The sequence below is a fragment of the Bactrocera oleae genome, chromosome 3 (assembly GCF_042242935.1).
Source record: "Bactrocera oleae isolate idBacOlea1 chromosome 3, idBacOlea1, whole genome shotgun sequence".
Classification (NCBI taxonomy): Eukaryota; Metazoa; Arthropoda; class Insecta; order Diptera; family Tephritidae; genus Bactrocera; species Bactrocera oleae.
The window spans coordinates 34,373,926-34,395,429 of record NC_091537.1 but is presented as its reverse complement, the minus strand read 5'-3'; the positions used below and the strand labels follow the sequence as shown (position 1 = coordinate 34,395,429).

General features: G+C 39.6%; 1 long non-coding RNA gene across 1 annotated transcript; it reads right to left on the bottom strand.

The window, feature by feature from the left end:
- Positions 1–5,237: 5,237 nt before the first annotated feature.
- On the bottom strand, positions 5,238–9,042 carry LOC138855996 (uncharacterized). Its single transcript, XR_011395138.1, has 3 exons — positions 8,765–9,042; positions 7,694–8,675; positions 5,238–7,631 (listed from the first exon to the last, which is right to left on the bottom strand). It is a non-coding gene; the product is annotated as an uncharacterized lncRNA (long non-coding RNA).
- Positions 9,043–21,504: the final 12,462 nt, after the last annotated feature.

Sequence of the window (21,504 nt, the reverse complement as noted above, 5' to 3'; positions counted from 1 at the left end):
CGCAACGAACTTCAGACAGGCACTGACCGCCATTCACAGTGGAGCCATCAACACCTTCACCGACTCCCTCTCAGTGAATGGCGTACTACGAGTAAAACCACCACCCATAGCAGACGAAGAGCTCGAGTTGACTCGCGAAACCAGAGAGACCCTCGCGCAACTTCGCTCTGAATATTGTAGCAGGTTAAACTCCTACTTATCCAGAATAGACCCCGACATACCAAACACATGTCCTGCGTGCAATGAGTCTCCGCATGACACTAACCACCCTTTGCATACCTAACGAACCCCACTCATCTAACACCCTTTTATCTATGGTCCGACCCCGTCTAAACAGCTCGTTTCCTGGGCCTCCCGTTAGATGACCTCGACGACAACCAATCTGGAATTTATCACCCAAACGGGGATTAGGTAACCGTTACAATAACAAGTGCTTTTTGTTGAGCACTGATGGTATGAATTTTGTTCATGCCAGCAGCAAAACTTATGCATTTAGCGTTTTGCCGATACTGTACCTGTTGTTTGTGACACTGGCAATTTTACGACACATCAACTTTGTGGCTTACTATGGGAGAAAGAGGCGAGGGCACACAACCCTTTAGGCGGCAAGTTAGCCCTGCTCCTCTTGGTGAAAAAAGTCCACCCACAATTGTTGGTAAATGCGTGGAAGCAATAAGATATCCAAATCAAATTATACTAGTCACCATTGTCAGCATCATCACTGTTATGAGTATAGTCAGTGTAACTGACAAAATATTTGAATTGCTGTTGGCACCTTTTTCACAGGAGCACTCCCCCATCACTCTGACGAGCAAGTTATGTGTACACTATCACCCCAACCAGACACCAAAATATTTTAAGTTTCTACACTAGTTATCTTGAACGTCGGAGAGCGACTTCGTGGATTACAATTTGTGAAGGCGAAGAATAGCTTCATTCCGCCCATCAGTATTACCAGGAAAAATGAGATTAAAGATTAATGCCCCACACACAGAAGACGCAGAGAGAGCAAAGTGCACCGTACAAAACAACAATAAGTTCAGTTATATTAAAAGAGGATACATCAACAATGAATCCAGGTGAGCAGCAACCACTTCAGATGACAGCATCGCAAATTATGAAGGAAGCTACAAGAATAATGGACTTTGACGGGAGAGATTTATCATCGTTCATCAGGGAAGTTGACATGATCCTTCCTTTATTCAACTCCAACCCACCAACGTTGGAATTTGTAACGCAGCGACACGTCAAAATGAAAATTAAAGGAGAAGCAGCAAGTGTCATCCGGCCTTTGGGACCTACACCAACATGGGAGCAAATGAGAGAAGAACTTATAAAGAATTTTGGAGTAAAGGAGTCATACCACACCCTTTACAATCAGGCGATTGTACTACGAAACTATAACGTAAGTCAATATTTTCAAAATTTAAAGGATATTTTAGATAAACTAAATTTAAAACATGAATTCGATAGGATAAAGCCTACATAAATTTCTCAAATTAACAACGAAAGTTTAATTCTAAAAACATTTTTAAATGGTATACACCCCAACTTAAGCAGTGTAGTGATTAGTAGAAATATAAGCACCATTAGAGAAGTTTTAAGCGTTCTTCAAGAGACAGGTTTGCTAATACAATTTGATAAAAGACAAAACAATTTTCAAAAAAATAATTATAGAAATTTTTCAAACAGAAATTCTTTGGCTCACAATTTTAATCAACAGTATATGCAAAATTCCAATAATTTTCAATATGGACAAAATCAGCAGAGACAATTTCGTAACAATTCTAACCAAAATGACAATTATCAATTTAGCCTTGGACAAAATAGGCAAAATAATTCTCTACAATTTAGAAGATATAATTCAGTCCAAAGGAGACAAAAGCAAAACAATCGAATTTGCTAGATATTTTATCAAATAGTGACATGAATAAAGAAGAAAAGCAAAAATTAGAGTACATTCTAAAAAAAAAATTGCAATTTATTTTTCGAAGAAGGTAAAAACCTTTCTCATACTCATGAAATTCAACACGAAATTGTTACAAAAACAAGTAGACCAACTTATAATAAAATTTATAGATATCCCCAAATTCATGAAGAAGAAATTAGTAGACAGATGAACGAGATGTTACGCCAAGGCATAATTAAAGAAAGTAATTCCCCATACAACTCGCCTCTTTGGATTGTACCGAACAAGAAAGACGATTCAATGAAGAAAAAATGGAGAATAGTTATTGACTACAGGAAGCTAAACGAAATAACTATAGATGACAAATTTCCAATACCCCATATAGAAACAATACTCAGCAAACTTGGAAGAGCTCAGTATTTTACAACATTAGATCTTGCAAAAGGCTTTCATCAGGTATTAATAAAAGAAGAAGATAGACCAAAAACAGCTTTCTCTACACCCCAAGGACACTTTGAATTTATAAGAATGGCTTTTGGACTAAAGAATGCACCAGCAACTTTCCAACGTCTAATGAATTCAGTTCTTATGGAATATATCAACAAGATATGTGTAGTTTATTTATTTATATTTATTTTCAGCATTAAGAAAACATAATTTAAAGGTTCAGGTAGATAAATGCACATTTTTCGCGAAAACAGTTGTTTCCTAGGTCACACTTTAACAACAGAAGGGATACAACTAAATTTAAGCAAAATCGAAAACAAACAAAAACTAAAGTTGCCTACTACATCAAAGCAAATTAAATCATTCCTAGGTATAACAGGTTATTATAGAAAATTTGTAAGAGATTACGCTAAAGTAGCACATGGTTTAACAAAATATTTAAAAAAGGATATAAAAATAAACACTCGCGATCCTCAGTAAATATCATCCTTTGAAAAACTTAAAAATTTATTAGTAAGCCCAGCAATATTGAAATATCCAGACTTTAACAAAAAATTTGGCATTTCAACTGATGCAAGTGACTTTGCAATTGGCGCAGTATTAACCCAGGAAAGTCATCCTATAAGCTATGCTAGTCGAACACTTAACAAACACGAAAGATATTATTTCACTACAGAAAAAGAACTAATAGCTATTGTCTGGGCAATGACAAATTATAGACCATACATTTTTTCTTACTTAACTGATAATCAGTACAATATAGTTCAGCAAAAGCTTATTCAAATATTTAATAGACAGGTAAAGTTTTTTAGATGTGAATTCCATGCTAAAAATATGAAAAATGAAGAACAAGTTTATAAACCAATTGCTCAATATCATAAAAATGAAACAGGTCATGCAGGTATTAATAAAAATTTTGAAAAATTGAAAAAACTTATATACTGGGAAAATTTGAAAGTTTTGATTCAAAAATATATAAATAATTGTGATGTTTGCAATAGAGCAAAATATGATAGAAAACCTTTAAAACGAAAATTTCAATTAACGAAAACGCCATCAGATATAAATGAAATAGTTCACGCAGATATATACATAAATAAAAGATGTTACTTTCATAGACAAATTTTCGAAATTTGCTATGGCATTTCAGCTAGAAGATAGAAACAGTATAACTATTATAGAAAAGCCTCGAAGTTGTCTGGCGGCGCAAACAAACCGCTGAGAAAGTTAACTCGGAAATAGGTGTAGTCTAGCCGAGTCGATGTTTGGACCCGAGTTTTAATACAAGAGCTTACAGCAGCTCCGATACATATAGTTAAAAATGGAAAAAATAAGCGACTTGGTACAGACAGAGTTTCTGCTAGATCGAATTTACGATACTAGCGAAAACCCACTGATACAATCGTTTATGCCGTGCGAGCATTCAGCCCTGCGGCGCCCATACTCCATCATGTTCAGTGCCAATTACCAAGCGTGTTCGCATCGCATACTCGAAATATGCAAGCTGCAACGCATTCCATACTTTACGTGTGTGCAGTACCATCACAACAGTTTGCACATGCGACGTTTTCCCAGTGCACGTGGGCATGAATTTGGACAGGCAAATATACGCGCTCGTATTTGGAGAGGAGGAACTGAATTCACCAGCGGTACAAAAGGCAATGCACGATTTATTCGGGACGATTTTTGTAGTTGCACCGCAATATTTTTCCAATATTTTCACCAACCGCAAAGAAATGATAGACAAGTCCAAGGAGCCAGACAAGTTGTACAAAATGTACATGTATAATGTGCACGACCGCGGCCACCACATTTGGTTGGCTTCTCCTATGGCTGCCCCAGCGGGTAGTGGAGGGCGTGGAGACAGTAGAACTTGTATTTTTAGGAATAGCTATGGCATCGAGCGCATCATTGAGGACACACCCAGCTTCCATGAATTCATAAACAATATCTCCTACGAAGTAGAAATACAAAAACATTAAGATTTTACGTCCGAGTCATTTGCACGCTACCACACTAGCGAGGACGCAATTGACGACTTATCGAATAAGAATATTTTGTGCTGCATAAATATACTTCATCGCGGCATGAAGTACGCAAGGAGGAATCCCCAAGAAGTGGTGAAGATATTCCGGTTCGGGTCGTTGGACAAATTTGCTTCACGCAACATTAGCTACCATCTCTCCAATAATCCTACGCAAAAGCAACAGCAACACATAAGGATACAGCAACATTTGGCGGCAGCGACTACTTCTGCTGCTACTGATGTGGTTCAAACGCAAATACAGCAACACATAACGATGCAGCAACATTTGGCGGCAGCGACAACTTCTGCTGCTACTGATGTGGTTCAAACGCAAATAGAGCAAACATCACCCATAAATGTCGTCACCGCCAGTGGAAAGACGACGAAACAGACGGTGAAAAGAAAATTATCGGATCAATCTTCTACACTACTGACGTCATCAAACGTAAAAACACACATGTATGTGCATTGTGGTCCTGCATATAATGGATCAGATAACGGTGGTGGTGGTGGCGGCTACATCACACATCAACACAACATATGGAAATTTAGCTCAAAACTCTCCCACAATAATCTGGTGCACTCGGGCGACACATACGACCGACACATTAAGTAGCCTGTCCCAAAAAACGTTGACACTATACCCACGGGCACAGAGTTTTTCATTTGCCTGGCAGATACGCAATTAAACGTCAATTCGCCACACAAATGGCTTAAGCTATTGGCGCGCGTCAAAGTGACCAATCACTTGAACATCAAGCACTGCTGTCCATTTAATATGAATGCGCTGCTGGATCTTCCTGTTGAACCAAATTTCATAGTAACTACCCGAGCAGCATGCATGATGCTCGTAAACGGCGGCTTGCCCACTAAATATTTTCGCAATACAAAGATTGATGAAATCGAGTTTTTCTTCTTTTGCAAAAATGTGTGCGCGTTTGTGGAGTGCCTGCTAGACCAGAAATTTTGCATGCTCAGCTTAACTGCCGGTGTACCTATGCGTCCGGTACGCCGAGAGGTGATTGAAATTTTTTTACGCATTTCAAAAAAGCATGACACCTTATCGCCGCCAATTTACCTCAGTGGCGAAGTGGACGAGTATTATTTTAGTCCTGTCAATATGAAGAACACGTTTTTGAAAACTCTACGCAAATATTTTAATTACTGCATTCCGACCAAAGTGCACAGCGTATACACATACAATAACCGTTTTGTAGCGAACAACACCGCTTCCCCGTACTATGACCTGACATGCTAAAACTCATTCATTTTTATAAACAGAATATCCCGCCGCAACAGTGACGACGAAGACGACGACAACGACCAGCAAGACAACATATTCAATCGAACATCCTCAACTATTTACTCAAAGACCATATATTCGGCTGATCCGCATCTCACTTGCCACGGCTACATTCTAAGCGACAAGATACATGTGGACACAACCATGAAACAAGTGTTGAATTCGAAATACACACAAAAACCGATATTCTAACATGTTCAAAAGACAGAAAGCCAAAATAAGAATGATCGGATCCCGTTTGGACAGATTTCGTTGTCCTTGCAGACGATACACGTACTCGGTAGGCAACCGACTCCAAGCATATCGATATGTCTCCATATAGAATGCGCAGTTTATTTACATCATTACTTGAGGAGGGTGACGATGATGATAATGATCCGGGTAGAGAGAAACTTACATACTTGGCCCACCAATAAGGAATGCAAATTTTGGGTAGCTGTTAAGTGCGGTACCAAACGAATTTGTTCGCGGCATGATAAATACGTTATAATTTTACGATTATCGCCCAAGATTATTTCACATAACGGCCGTATAAAATGAATACACTGCGAACTATTTATAACATTACTAATGTTTTCGCTTTTCAAATTGTATCAAAAATTTCCTGTAATACAAATACAATTTAACCTCATTATTCTCCGTATACAATCCATGCAGTATGTCGTTCAACACTGCAATATTCTTTTCGACATCAATGTAGCCGTCACCGAATACTCTACTAGTGCCGTACATTATTTTCTTTTTCATCATGATGGTTACGCCATCCACCAAACAAGGGTATTTCCTCTCTCCGCTTGGATTTTTGGAGAGAAGCTGTGTCCATTTCCGTAAAATTCCAACATGACGCAACAGATCCATTAAATATATACTTATCATGGAAGATAACGTTTTTGAAAGCCGTCAAAGATTTCCTACCAATTTCACTCAATGAAATTATAGGAAGTAGGAATAATAAATGTTTCCTGATTTGAAGAGCCATTTCATCTGTTGAACATATCAGTAATTTCATTGTGACTAAGCAAGTATGAAGGAGAACTTTTGCGTCGCCTATCCACTACGATGCGCTCGAAACGGTACCTGTTTTCACCTTTTCTTTTTCCCCAAATCGGTGCTCCCCAAATAAAACATTTTCAAGGCTCAGATGCATGGGGGGACGAAAAAAGGAATTAGCTTCTGTTGTTGTTGTTGTACCAGATGAAGTAGTGCTGTGGTAGTGCTCGTCGTTTATGTTTCGCTAGGTGGTCCCTTACTATGGAAGATAAATGTTCGCATTTGGGCGCGATGTGGAAGCGAACAGTTGACTACATGTCTGCACGTTATCAGTACAACTGCCGCCAGCCATAAATTAACGAACGATAAGTTATTCCACTTGGACTGCATTGTTCTCATGGGAAGCAATACACTTTTTATTATATCTTATCTATATATACATATTATATATATATAGTGGGCCATTATGCTTTTCCTATTTATAAGTTCCTCAACATGGCGCCTTGTAGTCACTATTGTTGTCTTCTTGTATGCAGTTCACCAAGAATCATCGTCATAGGTTTCTGTTTTGTTGTGTCCTCCTCGTTTGTACTTTTGGTAGTGGTGGTGTATATTTTTGTCACCATCTTCACATAGACAATTTCTGCTTCGGGCAGTAGTGTTGTTTCTCCTCCAACAGCCTCCTCCCCATTTCAATTCTTCGAAAGCGGGAGCGCGACTTGTGAGTACACCATCTTGACCAGCACCAATTCGGCCACCGTCATATCCCTGTCCGGCCCAATATACGCATCTTTTCCAATTTCGACAACGGCTTCATAAGTACAATGTACATCAACCGATACCGCATCATTTTGTGTATTTTAGAACAACAACAAGCGGAAGTGAGCAAACAACATTCTATCCTTATATACGCCGAGAATAGTCTCTTCTACAAGGTCACTCAAATCGCGTGCATTCTGAATGGCATGGGAATAAATAATATCTTTTGCGACATAAAGCTCAATACGTTCGACCTTACCACCTCTGCTGCCGCAACCAGTGCTAAAGCCATCAACTTTACTCTATTTTTCAGTGTGCCAGCCTACGTTGTAGTTCACTTTCTTGTAGTCAATAAAAATAGGTACCTCATTAAATATGACGATGCAAATTAGGAAATAAATAAGGCCCATTGTTTTACTTACACAAACACATACATAAAAAATATGAGGTGGAGGGTTTATATCCTCACAGTGGCAGCAGCGATAGGGCTCTTGACGACACAGACTCGGCCACAAGAGACATCAACGCCGGCAGAGGGAGCAGCAGGTGATGACGTACACAGCTACCAAGTACTATACACGGACAAAGACAGCTATGCCACTCCGCTGGACTTGTTTGTGGAGGAAGACGAAGACTCACCCGGACGCAGTGGTAAATTTCCCAACAATCTAGTCTACGTCAGTGACCCGTCAATGTTGTGCGACCAAGCGATCGCCATTTAACAGAGTACCCAATTCGTCGACTACCTACACTCGGTGTTGCCGTTTCGTTCCGTCGCTTTTGCCAATTGCACTGCCAACACCACCCCGCCTATACTGCCGCATATGTCGCTCCCATCACATGATACACTGTTCGATCTACACCCGGGTGGCAGGCAAGTACTCGCTCGTATCGGGCGACACACTTTCTCATCAATTCAATGCAAGTTGTCACGGTAGAGCCGGAAATTTCTTCGTGCAACATAATCCTCGCGACCACACTGTGTACAGGCGCGACGACAACTTCTCTTCCATGTTCCGCCAATTAAATGTACTCTTCAACAATTACACGGCCACAAACAAAATTACGACCGCTATGCGTACCATTACAAGAATACCATTCTCAATGCCGGACACACGACGACTATTTTCATAATAATGAAAACCTATCTGTGGTTTTGATAATAAACACATTTTCGGGCGGAAACATTTTGGGCTTTGTTATTCCTTTCAAATTTCAACATTCGCCGCTCTTCTCATTCGCTGATATAGACAATGACAACAACAACAAGACAATCGACAATGAGCTCTTTCTTGAATTAAGAAGGTACAATAACAATCAATTTACTGACCTGCATTATGCCCTGTGGCAGAACGACATTGTGGTACTACCGTATGAATGGCTGGAAAAACACTCGTTTACTTTCGTGGCCAAGTGGGTAGACGTGGACGAAAAACGCTTCTTCTTGCCGAATGAATTGAGACAAGCGGACACCTTGAAACACCTCAGACCATGTTAAGGCGTCTTCCCCAGTCTAGTTGCTGAAGCCGAAAATTAAAAACTCTGTACATTTTCTTTCATTAATTAAATTGTATTAATAAACCTATGTGGAAAAATAATGAGATTTGAAATGCGTTAACAACAAATATTAAAGACAAGCAATGAAGAAATTTTTTTCCTGAATATTTAAGACAAACAATTAAGAAATTTGTTTTTCCTGAATATTTAAGACAAACAATGAAATTTTTCCCTGAATTTTTAAGACAAACAATAAAGAAATTTTTTTCCTGAATTTTTAAAACAATTAAGAAACTTTTTCCTATATATTTATAACAAACAATGAAGAAATCTTTTACAAATGTCTATTTGAGACACAATCACATACACACTATTTCCCTGTCTAAAAATAAATATTTATTAATTTTTCTGTCTATTTGCTAGCAATGAAAAACAAATTTTTTTCTATCTTTGAGACTTTCAGATTTTCTACACACATAGTACTTTCGTCTATTTAAAACTCATTAATACTATTTTCCTATCTATTTGCTAAGAATGAAAAACAAATTTTTTTTCTGAATATTTAAGACAGACAATGAAGAACATTAATTTCAGATTTTCTACACACACACTACTCTCCTGTCTATTTGAGACACATTAATACCAGATTTTCTACACACACACAAACAATCTGTTTTCCCTGTCTATTTAACATATTTATACTATTTTCCTATCTATTTGAGACGTACTTCAAATATTTTAAATTTATTATTAAATTTTTTTTCCGAATATTAAAGACAAACAATGAAGAACATTCATTTCAGATTTTCTACACACACTACTTTCCTGTCTATTTGAGACACATTAATTCCAGATTTTCTACACACACACTACACTTCAAATATTTTATGCACTACTTCCATTTCTCTACTTGACAAACTATTTCCTGCCTGAGACGCACTTCAAAGAAAATTCCAGATTTTCTATACACACTCCTGTCTGAGATGCACTTCTATATACACACCATTTCTCTACTTGACTTATTTCAAATATATTTCCCTTTCCTTTCTTCTTCAGCACTTTTTCGATACACTTTCCTTGCCGCTTCCACAAATAAAACACACAAGTACTTCAGTGAGCCAGGTCTTTATTCCAAAAAAAAAAAAACAATTTGTACTAAGATACTTGGTAGTGATCATCTAGCCTTCCGTGCGCGCTACCTGTGGCGCTCTCTCTGTCACCGATCGGCGGAGCGCACCCGCACGCGCTATACATACGCTATCGCATATATATATGTACATATATTATATATATATATTTGCACTTCCTGTCCAGTAGAAAAGACTAAATGTCGGAGCAAGAGCTCTGACGCGAAAGACTAGCGACACGAAAAAAATAATTGGTCGGCTTTAGTATACCATCCCACGATTTCAGGGTTAGGATGGGTATGGTTGGATAGAGGAGATTCTCTTTTATTAGAGGAGATTATAGTTATCGAGATATTTGCATTTTAAGTTGAACATTTCACAAATTTTATCTTCCAATTTCTCTTTTTATAGTTATTTTTTCTTTTATATTTATTATGCACTTATTATAAACTTGCACTTCACTTTTTTTGCTTTTGGTTTTGGCGTTGCTAACCATTTATAACATAAGTAAGGTTTAGCGCTAGGGTTGAACATACCCATTGACAGGTGTACCCACACTATTCTCTAGCTAAGCTATGGCCTCTGAGAATAGTATGGGGCGTACACCAGAGAATCCTTTTCGGAGGAATTCTAAAATTTTGAGAACGCCACCAAATGGCAGAAATGAGGAACCCACCGCTGCTGGATCACCATGTAATGGTGAATTTACTGACCACACAAATAAAGCTGAAGAAAAGTCAGAAAATATTGAAATTTCTGGTTATTTTAACAAACTGGGTAGTAAATTAAAAGAGTTGGAAAACATGATGGTTGGTCAAAGGCACGTTAACCAAGCTATGCGTGATATACTCAGCAGCATTATGAGCCTGTATAACAGAGCTTAGAAACCACAGAATCAACGGAAAAAACTTATGGTTGAGAAAACAACACAAGTATTTCCTATTTATAAAAAGAAAAATACCCCAAAACGGCTGCGGGAGACATTGGGCACTTACCCCCTACGAAAAAACCGAAAAAAGCTGTTGAAAAAGTGCAGCCAACAACCAGTGAGTCCACGATAACAATTAAGGAAAACACTAGGGAACAACACAGCGCTGGCGAAAAATGGGTGGACGTTGTCAAAATGAGGAAACCGATTCAGAAGAAAATAACTACGAAACCGGACGCCAGTGGTCTTGAAGAGTTGGGTTCAAACGTGACCTACATACGAAAAACCATGAAAGGAGACCTACTGATTGAATTAAAAAATCAGGCAGACAAGAAAGCCGAATCGTTCCAAAGCGTCTTAGAGGGAGCGGTGGTCGAAATGGCGGTGATACAACCAAAATCCAACAACGTCACAAAAGGACCTAGACGAAATTACAACTCCCGAAGAAATCTGCGCGGCACTACACAAGGAGTGTGGGAGCCAAGAAAGACAATACAACTTTACAAAAAAGAGGTACACTATTGACGCACTAAGAGAAGTCGTTGATACTGCGAAATGTGCAGTAAGTGGCAAAAGATGGAAAGGTGGCACAAAAAAGAATTGCGCGCTAATTACTCTGGACGTGAAGAATGCGTTCAACTCCGCACAGTGGGCAAATATAATCAAAGCTCTATACGACATAAACGCTCCACAATATCTCGTAAACATTATAACGAGCTATTTTAAAAACCGCATTTTGCTATTCGACACCGACGAGGACACTCAGAGCTACACTATCTCGGGCGGAGTACCGCAAGATTCGGTCTTAGGCCCCTACTATGGAACTTGATGTACGACGGGGTACTAAGATTACATCAACCAAAAAACGTGAAAACAATAGCGTATGCGGATGATCTCATAGTGGTAGCAGTGGCTAAACATTTAGATGATCTCAGGCTCAAATGTAACGATTGCATAAATGGTTTGCGCCAATGGTTTGCTACCATGAGCTTAGAGCTGGCCGAGCAGAAAACGGAAGTTTTGCCCATAAGCACAAGGAAGGTGGAAGAAAGGCTGTGACTCACCATAGGGGAGGGATGTAGAGCAGGTTCGCCTCCGCGCGGTGCATCTTGGGTAACGCCAAATGACCTGCGGCCTTTACGGCCTTTTTTGAACTCCTGATCTGACCTTTGCTCGACATGGACATAGCCCGGACTATAAGATGGATTCGGTTGAGCCCTGGGCTGGTGGTCGTGGTATTCTGTCACCTGAGTATGTAGGGCTGATACCATGCAGAAATAGCTGATGGCCTAATGCCAAGGCTGCCTCCGTTCCGTTAAAACCATGGCAGGCCTCGGAGTACGGATAGCAGATAGCGGCTCTGAGTGGGGACCCAACAAAAATGAATACGAACGAAATTACTAAGGACAAAGGGGGAAGCAGGTCGAAACCGACCTCTGCTATAGTTGACGGTTCCCTGGGGGGACACTCTCACCGAGGGGGACGAAATCGTCCTCGGTTAAGGGAGAGAAGGGAAATCCAGGGGGTGCCTGGCTTACTGTCACTGGGGGCGGTAAGGCAGGGGGGTCGGCAGGAGTCTGCAGAGGAACCTGTGCTAAGTTCATGGGGTCACGGGGTCCTCGGCGAAGCGCGTGACTGCAGCTAAAAAGCTGAAGTCTGATCGTCGATTGGCTGCCAAGATTTTGGAGCGCTACGGGGGCAAGCAGGCTGATCAGAAATTTGACCAGTATGCTAGCACACTTGAGTGGGCCAAAAGGGTGCTGAGCGATGTGGGCGATGTGAAATCATTCAAGCCCTTCAAGTCCCCGGGTCCCGATGGCATCATACTGGCGCAACTACAGCGTACGGTTAAGGTGTCATGTAGCTGGCTGGCCCCCATCTACGCGAACTGTGTTAGATTGGGCCACGTCCCGAAGGCCTGGAGACAGGTTAAGGTTACGTTTATTCCGAAGGCCGGTAAAAGCTCTCATGTCGGTGCAAAAGATTTTAGACCCATCAGCCTATCCTCGTTTCTGTTGAAAACGCTGGAGAGACTTATGGATCTGTACATTAGGTGCAGAATACCGAGGGGTAAACTGTTACGGACGCAGCATGCCTATATCAAGGGCAGGTCGGTTGACATCACTTTACATGATGTAGTGTCATGGCAGGAGATAGCGCTGTTGCACAAGGAATTTTCAGTGGGCACCTTTCTCGACATCGAGGGGGCCTTCAATAACGTGCGGCCAGAGGCAGTGGTTAAAGCCCTCGAAAAGTTTGAGGTAGAATCGAACCTCAAACATCTTATTTTCAGTCTTCTTTGCGACAAAACTGTCGTAGTGGAGTGGGGTAGTGCCAAGCCAACCAGAAAGATTAATAGGGGAACTCCGCAGGGAGGAGTACTCTCCCCACTGCTCTGGATCTTGGTGGTAAACGACCTACTTAAAGAATTTGAGGAGCAAGGCTGTCGGGTGATAGCCTATGCTGATGATGTGGTTCTTATGGTTAAAGGTAAATTCCTGAATACCGTCTATGAGCTCACCGAAGGGTACCTAAACATGGTATCCAACTGGGCAAATAGAAGCGGCCTAGCCGTCAACCTAAATAAAACCGAAATGATTTTATTTACTAGGAGGTATAAGATCCCAAATGTTCCTCTCCCCTCTTTCGGGGGTTCACGTCTCCAACCTGTTGATAAGATGAAATACCTAGGGCTCATCCTTGATAGAAAGCTTTCATGGAGGAGGAACATCGAGGAGAGAGTCAAGAAGGCATCGGCCGCCTTATATTGCTGCAGGGGAGCTATAGGGAAAAGGTGGGGACTCTCATCAAAGGTGGTGCTCTGGCTCTACGAAACTGTAGTCAATCCAATATTGTTCTATGGTGTGTTCGTCTGGTGGAGGGCGCTCGAAAAGACTACCTTGGCTAAAAAGCTTGAGCGAGTCCAAAGGGCGGCACTCATCGGAATCTCCGGTGCACTGCGAACCACACCAACGATAGCTCTCAACGCTATATTAAATATAGCACCTGTGGACGTTGCCAGTAGGTGCTTTGCTGTGAGGTGTGCTATTAGGCTCAGGGAAGCCGGGCTCTTGAAGAGATCCGAACAAGGACACGCCACAATTCTCTCCTCCTTCACCTGCATTCCTGAAAATTTGGATCACTGCGTCACAGCGGTCACTCGAGGCGGCTTTGTCTCTGCTCATATCCCGACGAGGGAGATGTGGAGGGGAAGAAGCCGCTGGAGAAGAGGCGCGGTGAGCTTTTTCTCGGATGGATCGAAGCTAGGAGGGAAAGTTGGAGGGGGGGTTTTCTGTAAAGAGCTCTCCGTCAATATTTGCTTGAGGCTACCGGACCACTGTAGCGTTTTTCAGGCGGAAGTGACCGCGATCAAGGTGGCGGTAGAAGTACTGTTACGAAGTGCAGCTTCGTTTAGAGAGGTGAGCATTCACTCCGACAGCAGAACGGCAATACAAGCCCTGAGTGCGTGAACCGTGCATTCAAAGCTAGTCAAGGAGTGTCTGTCCTCACCAGAATTAGCATCAGGCTACTTTAATATCAGGCTCGTTTGGGTGCCTGCTCACAGCGGAATCGCTGGGAATGGCAAGGCCGATGAGCTGGCCAGGGGGGGCACCCTTGCCCCGCTCACATCGGAATGGGATCGAGTTGGTTCTCCGCTAACGTCTTGCATTCTGGCTCTGGACCAATGGACCTCGCAGGAGCTCAGCAGACGCTGGTCGGCGACCAGCTCCTGCGCGACTGCGCGATCCTTCTGGCCGAGAGTAGATCGCAGGAGGTCGGGGGATCTTCTCGCCTTGCACAAAATTCACCTCGCCGCCATGGTAGGAGTTCTCGCTGGGCACTGTCCAATGGAAACTCATGCGGTGCGGCTTAGAATACTACCCGATGGTAGTTGTCAAAACTGTATGAAGGAGGGTGAAGTGGAAACATCCCGGCACTTTCTCCTCCACTGTCCGGCTTTCGCTAGGCTGAGAATGAAACATCTCGCCAATCACACTTTTGGCGGACCAGAAGATTTGGCCGAAGCGGATATAGGCCATCTCAACCAGTTTTTCATAGGCACAAAGCGCTTTGTCGGCATGTAACGGTCTATTGATCCGACTCATAGGAGTTTTGGGTACCCCAACGGACCGGCGTTTAAGCTGTCCAAGTGTGATCCTTCTTGGGATCGACCCTCTAACCTAACCTAACCTAACCTAACCATAGGCGAGTGCGAGATTACTTCACAGCCGCAGATGAAGTATCTGGGAGTAATACTTGACTCCAAATTAAAATTTAAAGAACACCTGGCGCATACTTTCGGTAAAGCGAATAAAATCTATAATGCTCTATCGAGAATTGTGGCCAATAGAGGCTTCGTGCGCTTCAGCCAGCGGTTTTTATTAGCAAAAGCAATGAGTTCGGTGATATTATATGCAGCACCAATATGGATACAAGCGCTAGACATAAAATCATATGCTAGACAAATAAACGCAGTGCATAGGCTTTCTGCAATCCGAATAATAAGTGCTTTCCGAACGATATCAAGTGATGCTGCTGAAGTATTAGGCAGCGTGCCACCTATTGACATCCAGGAGGACGAATTCGCGCGACTATATCAGCTCTCAGTGACGTCTTCAGGAGTAAAAAAAATAGGATAGAACCAAGAGCCTAACAATGTGGCAGCAACGGTGGCAAACCTCATCTAAAGGACGATGGACCCACAGACTGCTTCCGAACATTCATTCGTGGATAGACAGATGACATGGGGACCTGAATTTCCACCTAACCCAAATATTGAGTGGGCATGGATGCTTTAGAAAGTATCTATTCCAAATAAATCATGATGTTAGTCCGTATTGTCCGACGTGTACAGAGTGCATAGAAGACTCTGAACACGTATTTTTTCAGTGCCCCCGTTAGTTAGTTAAAATCTACTCTCGGCGGTAGTGTAACGGTGGAAACTCTGACAACACATATGTGTCAGTCCTCTGATAAATGGAAAGCTGTCAGCGAATCGGCAGCTCTAATTATGACAAAACTGAGATACTTACAATAGTTTTGGAGTCAGTCAGTCCGTACCGTAGAGGAGACTTAAATGTCCTTTTCTCTACCATGAAGTAATACGTAATCCGGTGGTTCCGTGGGAGAGATATGAGATGGGAGTAGGTTAGGTTTAGCGGATTAAAGTTCCGCACTTCGGCTTTACCCCTACTATAACAAAAAAAAAAACAAAAAAAAAACTTCACTACAATGTTTCTACATATTTATTTTACATTAATTATTTTAATATTTGCTTTTTATAAACATTTTATTTTAACACAATTTTTGTTATATGCACAATAGCAAATGGGTTCCTTATTGACAGATAATAAGTGTTGCCATATATATTATATATATATATATTTATATTTTGCAAACGAATTAAAATGAATAATAGAGTATTATACCCCAAATACATAAACCATAATTTTAATAGTTCCCTTCTCTTGATCAACCGTAGTATTGCCGCCAATGCAGAGAGAAGTTGGACGCGAAAGGAATAACGACCACCTCGGTGTTGGATCGGCCAGGGTTATTTTTTTGAAGCGCGGCCTAAGGCCGCCACTGCAGTAAGAAGTTGGACGCGTAAGAGATAACGAAAACCCCGGTGTTGGATCGGCCAGGGTTATTTTTTTTAATCGCGGCCGAAGGCTGCCAATGCAGAAAGAAGCTGGACGCGAAAGGAATAACGACCATCCTGGTGTTGGATCGGCCAGAGTTAATTTTTTGAAGCGCGGCCGAAGGCCGCCAATGCCAATAGGAAGTCTAACCAAAAAAAGTAATGGTAAAGAGGGTATATCACTCTCTTTAAATTTCATTTTCTATAACGGATATTCTTACAACTATCCAAGCGGCCGTTTCTTTTTTTGTCTGTTTTGTGATTGAATTGGTAAATATTGTGCATATAAGCTAATTTTGTAGAGGGTAATTGGGTATTTTATTTATTTTGATTGCTTTCATTCGTTTGGATATGGCAACACTTATTATCTGTCAATATGGAACCCATTTGCTATTGTGCATGTAACAAAAATTGTGTAAAAATAAAATGCTAATTTAAAGCAAATTTTAAATTAATTAATACAAAATAAATATGTAGCGTATAATAGGTACATAATATAAAAGAAAAGTTTAACCATAAATCGAGAAATTGTAAGATAAAATTTGTGAAATTTTCAACTTAAAATGCAAATATCTCGAAAACTATAAGTTTCCGGAGGCTATACTTGTAATTATATATATTCGGGATCCGGAGAATCTCCTCTATCCATACCCCTCTTAACCCTGAAAGCGTGGGATGGTATACTAAAGTTTCCCCAAAATAATAATAAAGACTTGTAATTTTTCGAAAATTTTTGAGTTTGTGTACATGAGAGTAAGATGTTAGTATGGGTGACATGTGAGTCATTTGGTGCATTGTAGCTGGCATGGGTGAGCACACGATAGGTATTTGTCGGATTGTGAATTATGCTGGGTTCAGCATGAAATGCTTTTGTCAGATTGTAGCGCATAGGTTTTTTAGATGCTAGATCAAGTTGTAAGTTATACGTGTGTATGTTTGAAATTTTTATGGGACGGCGAGTATAAAGTTGACTTGTGTTAAATGAAGCGGGCAGGAATTTTTATTATTCTTATAAAATACGGGTGGAGCACAGTCAGCAAAAATTTACGAATAATGTTAGCCGCTTATGCGTCTTGAATAAGAAATTTCATTGTGCCAAGCAGCAGGTGCAGCTGAAATATTTAATTTAATTTATTTTTATTTTTTAATTGAAGTGAATCAAACTCAATTACCAGACCGCTGGATGTTAAATACGTACACCGATGAGGAGGTCGAATTGATTTATATGTATTTTTCTAAGAATCTCAACAACTTCCTTGTCTCATGTGGTGCGGAAGGGGGTGGTGGTGTCAGTAAGTTGTATGATCGAGTCTTTGTGTGGTTGTTAATTGTATTTTGCTACAATACGCCGCGTCGAGTCTCTGAATTGCTCAATTTGACGTTGGCACAAACTGCACAGTTAATTATTCACAATTGTGTGAAAATAAAATCGAAAGATAGCTATTCTATCGACTGTATATACATATAGTCCAGTCATTTAAGCTTAAATTAGGTAAGAATCTCGGAATTCGAGATACCCAGCTGTAAGTCTGTAAATACTTGTATATTGACACCCTAAAAGTTTTCTCAAAACCTACATATGGTAGGGTGTACGCAACTATTAAATTTCAAGGTCAAAGGTCACAAAAATCGTTTTTTTGCCCTTTTTTTGTAAATATCTCATTTCCTATGGGTTTTTTGCTATCGGTATTTATTATCAATATATAACACAAAATTCTCTACAAATTTTGTTTAAAAAAATTTTTCATACGGTGAACCGTTTTCGAGATAGAGGGCGGAGAGCGCGCGGTCACGGCATCACTTCAGGTCAACCGGTGCCTCCGATCAAAAACGCGCCATATATAGTTGATGAACTATCGATAAATCAATGATTATAAATATTTGTCAATTTTTATTAACTATTATATTATATTTTATCATTTTCTTCATGCCTTAAATCTTTATCTATTCAATAATTCTGATCACCGTTTCCTAAAATTAAAAAATAATGAAGGGAAAAACTTAAATCTTACTATAATTATATTCCCATTAACACTAATGACATTTTAATTAGAAAATAATAAAGTGCATCTTCTTTAAAATCTGTAAATTTTAAAATCCTTCCACTACGTCAAAAATTATACTTGGGAATTATACGGGCCCCTATTATACACTACGGACCTTTCTATTTATAGCCAGTAGGAACAGATGTTCAAGTATATTGTATAGTTACGACCTTCTTCTCTTTGTTTCAATTTGAATCGTATCTTGGTAAACTACGGACGTACAATTTCAAAAACTATGACTGATTTGTGTTTTCTATGCAATAAGTCAGATTCGGGAGGTGAATCGCTTATTGAAGTAGTACGCGGTATGAAATCTTTACGAACTGCAAGTGTCGAACGAAACGACGGAAAAATTGATTATTTAAAATCAGTAACCTCTGTTAAAGTGCATGAAAAGTGCCGAAGTGTTTACATTAGTAAAAACTGTATCCAAGCAGCAAAACGGAAACAAGAAGAAGGAGAAACTATAACTTCTCCATTAGTACTCCGTAAAAAACGAGGTGAAGTATTTGATTTTAAGAATCAATGTTTATTTTGTAGCGAAGTTGCTGATGAGGATGCAGAGAAAAACAAAAGAGAAAAATACAGGCGGAAGATAAAAAATGTGAGTACTCTTGAGTTCAAAGATACTGTTATAAAAAAAGCAGAAGAACGTGGGGATGATTTCGGAGAATTGGTGAAAAGTCGTATAATTTTACAGTATGATTTGATCGCTGCTGAAGCGAAGTACCATGCTGCTTGCTTTACAAACTTTTCAAATAAATTATCATCATCATCGCCTCTTGAGAAAGCTCGTCAAGATAATCAAGTTACAGAAGCTATGTTAGAGATTTTCAATTACATCGAAAATAATAATGATTCTCAATTCACACTAAAAGAGCTTAAAGATGTCCTGACAGGGTATATGCCAGATGATAAAACTATCATTACAAGACTACAACAGAAGTACTTAACCGATATCGTAATTACATGTGCACTTGTAATCAATTGCCTAAATATAATATATATCTTAGGTCTACAAGTTATCATATGAGTGTATATTTGTTTATGTGTTTGCTTATGTATGTATGTATGCCTGTTAAATATATTTGAGCATACATATTTAGGATTAGTGGACTGTATATTCTAACATGCTTCTTATCTTAATATGTAAAATAATAAAACTAAATTTATTGCTGCACGCCGTCTAAGTGGGGACGTTGTGGTCCTAACGCACATGTTCATTTTTGAACAGTAACAATACTCTTCATGTTATGGGGATTATTAAGATAGTAACTCCAAAAAATGCTGTTCTCTACGATGAACGGATACAAAAATATACAACCAAACCAAAAGCGAAAGAGTTGGCAGCCATATCACATGTATCTTTACAAGTTTACGATAAACCAGTCGTACCTGGATACAGTAAAGTTCAAGTTGAAAATCTGCATGACAGTCGAGCACTAACAAAAAAAAAAACAATCAACGGAACTGATTTTTTGTGGTTATACGGAAAATGGAGGGATATTGCATCGTTGCCAGGGTGGAACGGTTATCTTGAGCAGCTCACTAAAAATGAAATGAATTTTTCAGCATCTCATATTATGTTTCTTCCTTTTAAGAAGATGATTAAAATTATAAATTGTAGTTTTTGTACCCTTTATTCCATTTTTTTACTTTTAATAAAAATAAATGCATTGAATGATACTTCTTAATAAATTTTTTTTATTTTTTTTTTATCATGTAAGAAGTTATTAATATTAATAAGGTTTAAATTCAAGTATAATTCCTATATTTTCTTTAACAATTCTGCAATTTCATGGGCAGGTAAGTGTTGTTAAATAAATTAGTACTGAATAAAAAGTGGATATATTAGGAAAAAATGATAAAATATAATATAATAGTTAATAAAAATTGACAAATATTTATAATCATTGATTTATCGATAGTTCATCAACTATATATGGCGCGTTTTTGATCGGAGGCACCGGTTGACCTGAAGTGATGCCGTGACCGCGCGTTCTCCGCCCTCTATCTCGAAAACGGTTCACCGTATAAAAAATTTTTTTAAACAAAATTTGTAGAGAATTTTGTATTCTACAATATTGATAATAAATACCAATAGCAAAAAACCCATAGGAAATGAGATATTTACAAAAAAAGCGCAAAAAAACGATTTTTGTGACCTTTGACCTTGCGTACACCCTACCATATGTAGGTTTTGAGACAACTTTTAGGGTGTCAATATACAAGTATTTACAGACTTACAGCTGGGTATCTCGAATTCCGAGGTGAACTTACTATAATGACTGGACTAATATGTGTCGGTGAATTGGGCCACTATCTTGCATAGGTATATGGAAGTGATGACTTCACCGACGACGACGACTTTGTGTATACGAAAAGAAGTGGAGAAATTGTTTTCGCATAGTTACAAAGTATATTACGGTCGCTTGAGGAAAATTCTTCCCTCCCTCATCGGTGAGGATAATTGAAAAATCTGCGCCATGGTTTCCGGAGCTTGTACGCTAACAAGCAATTGAGTAAAATGCCAAATAGTCTCACCAAGTACGAGGATCAAATGTCGTGTCAACGCATTTTGGGTCACCGCAATTTGACTATAACACGCAAAAATGCTCGTGGCCACCGCTCCAGTACGAGCAATCTCCTACAGAGTAGCGAATATGTAGAGACCTTGAAATTTATTAATAAAAATTAAAAACACAATTAATATGGTGAAATTTTTATTTGTTTAATTTTTTGTAATATAAATCATTTTTAGATTGTCACTCAGAATTGTGAAGACATTGTACGTGTCGATTTGCGAAAGTCCAACAAAGACATTTCGCCGAC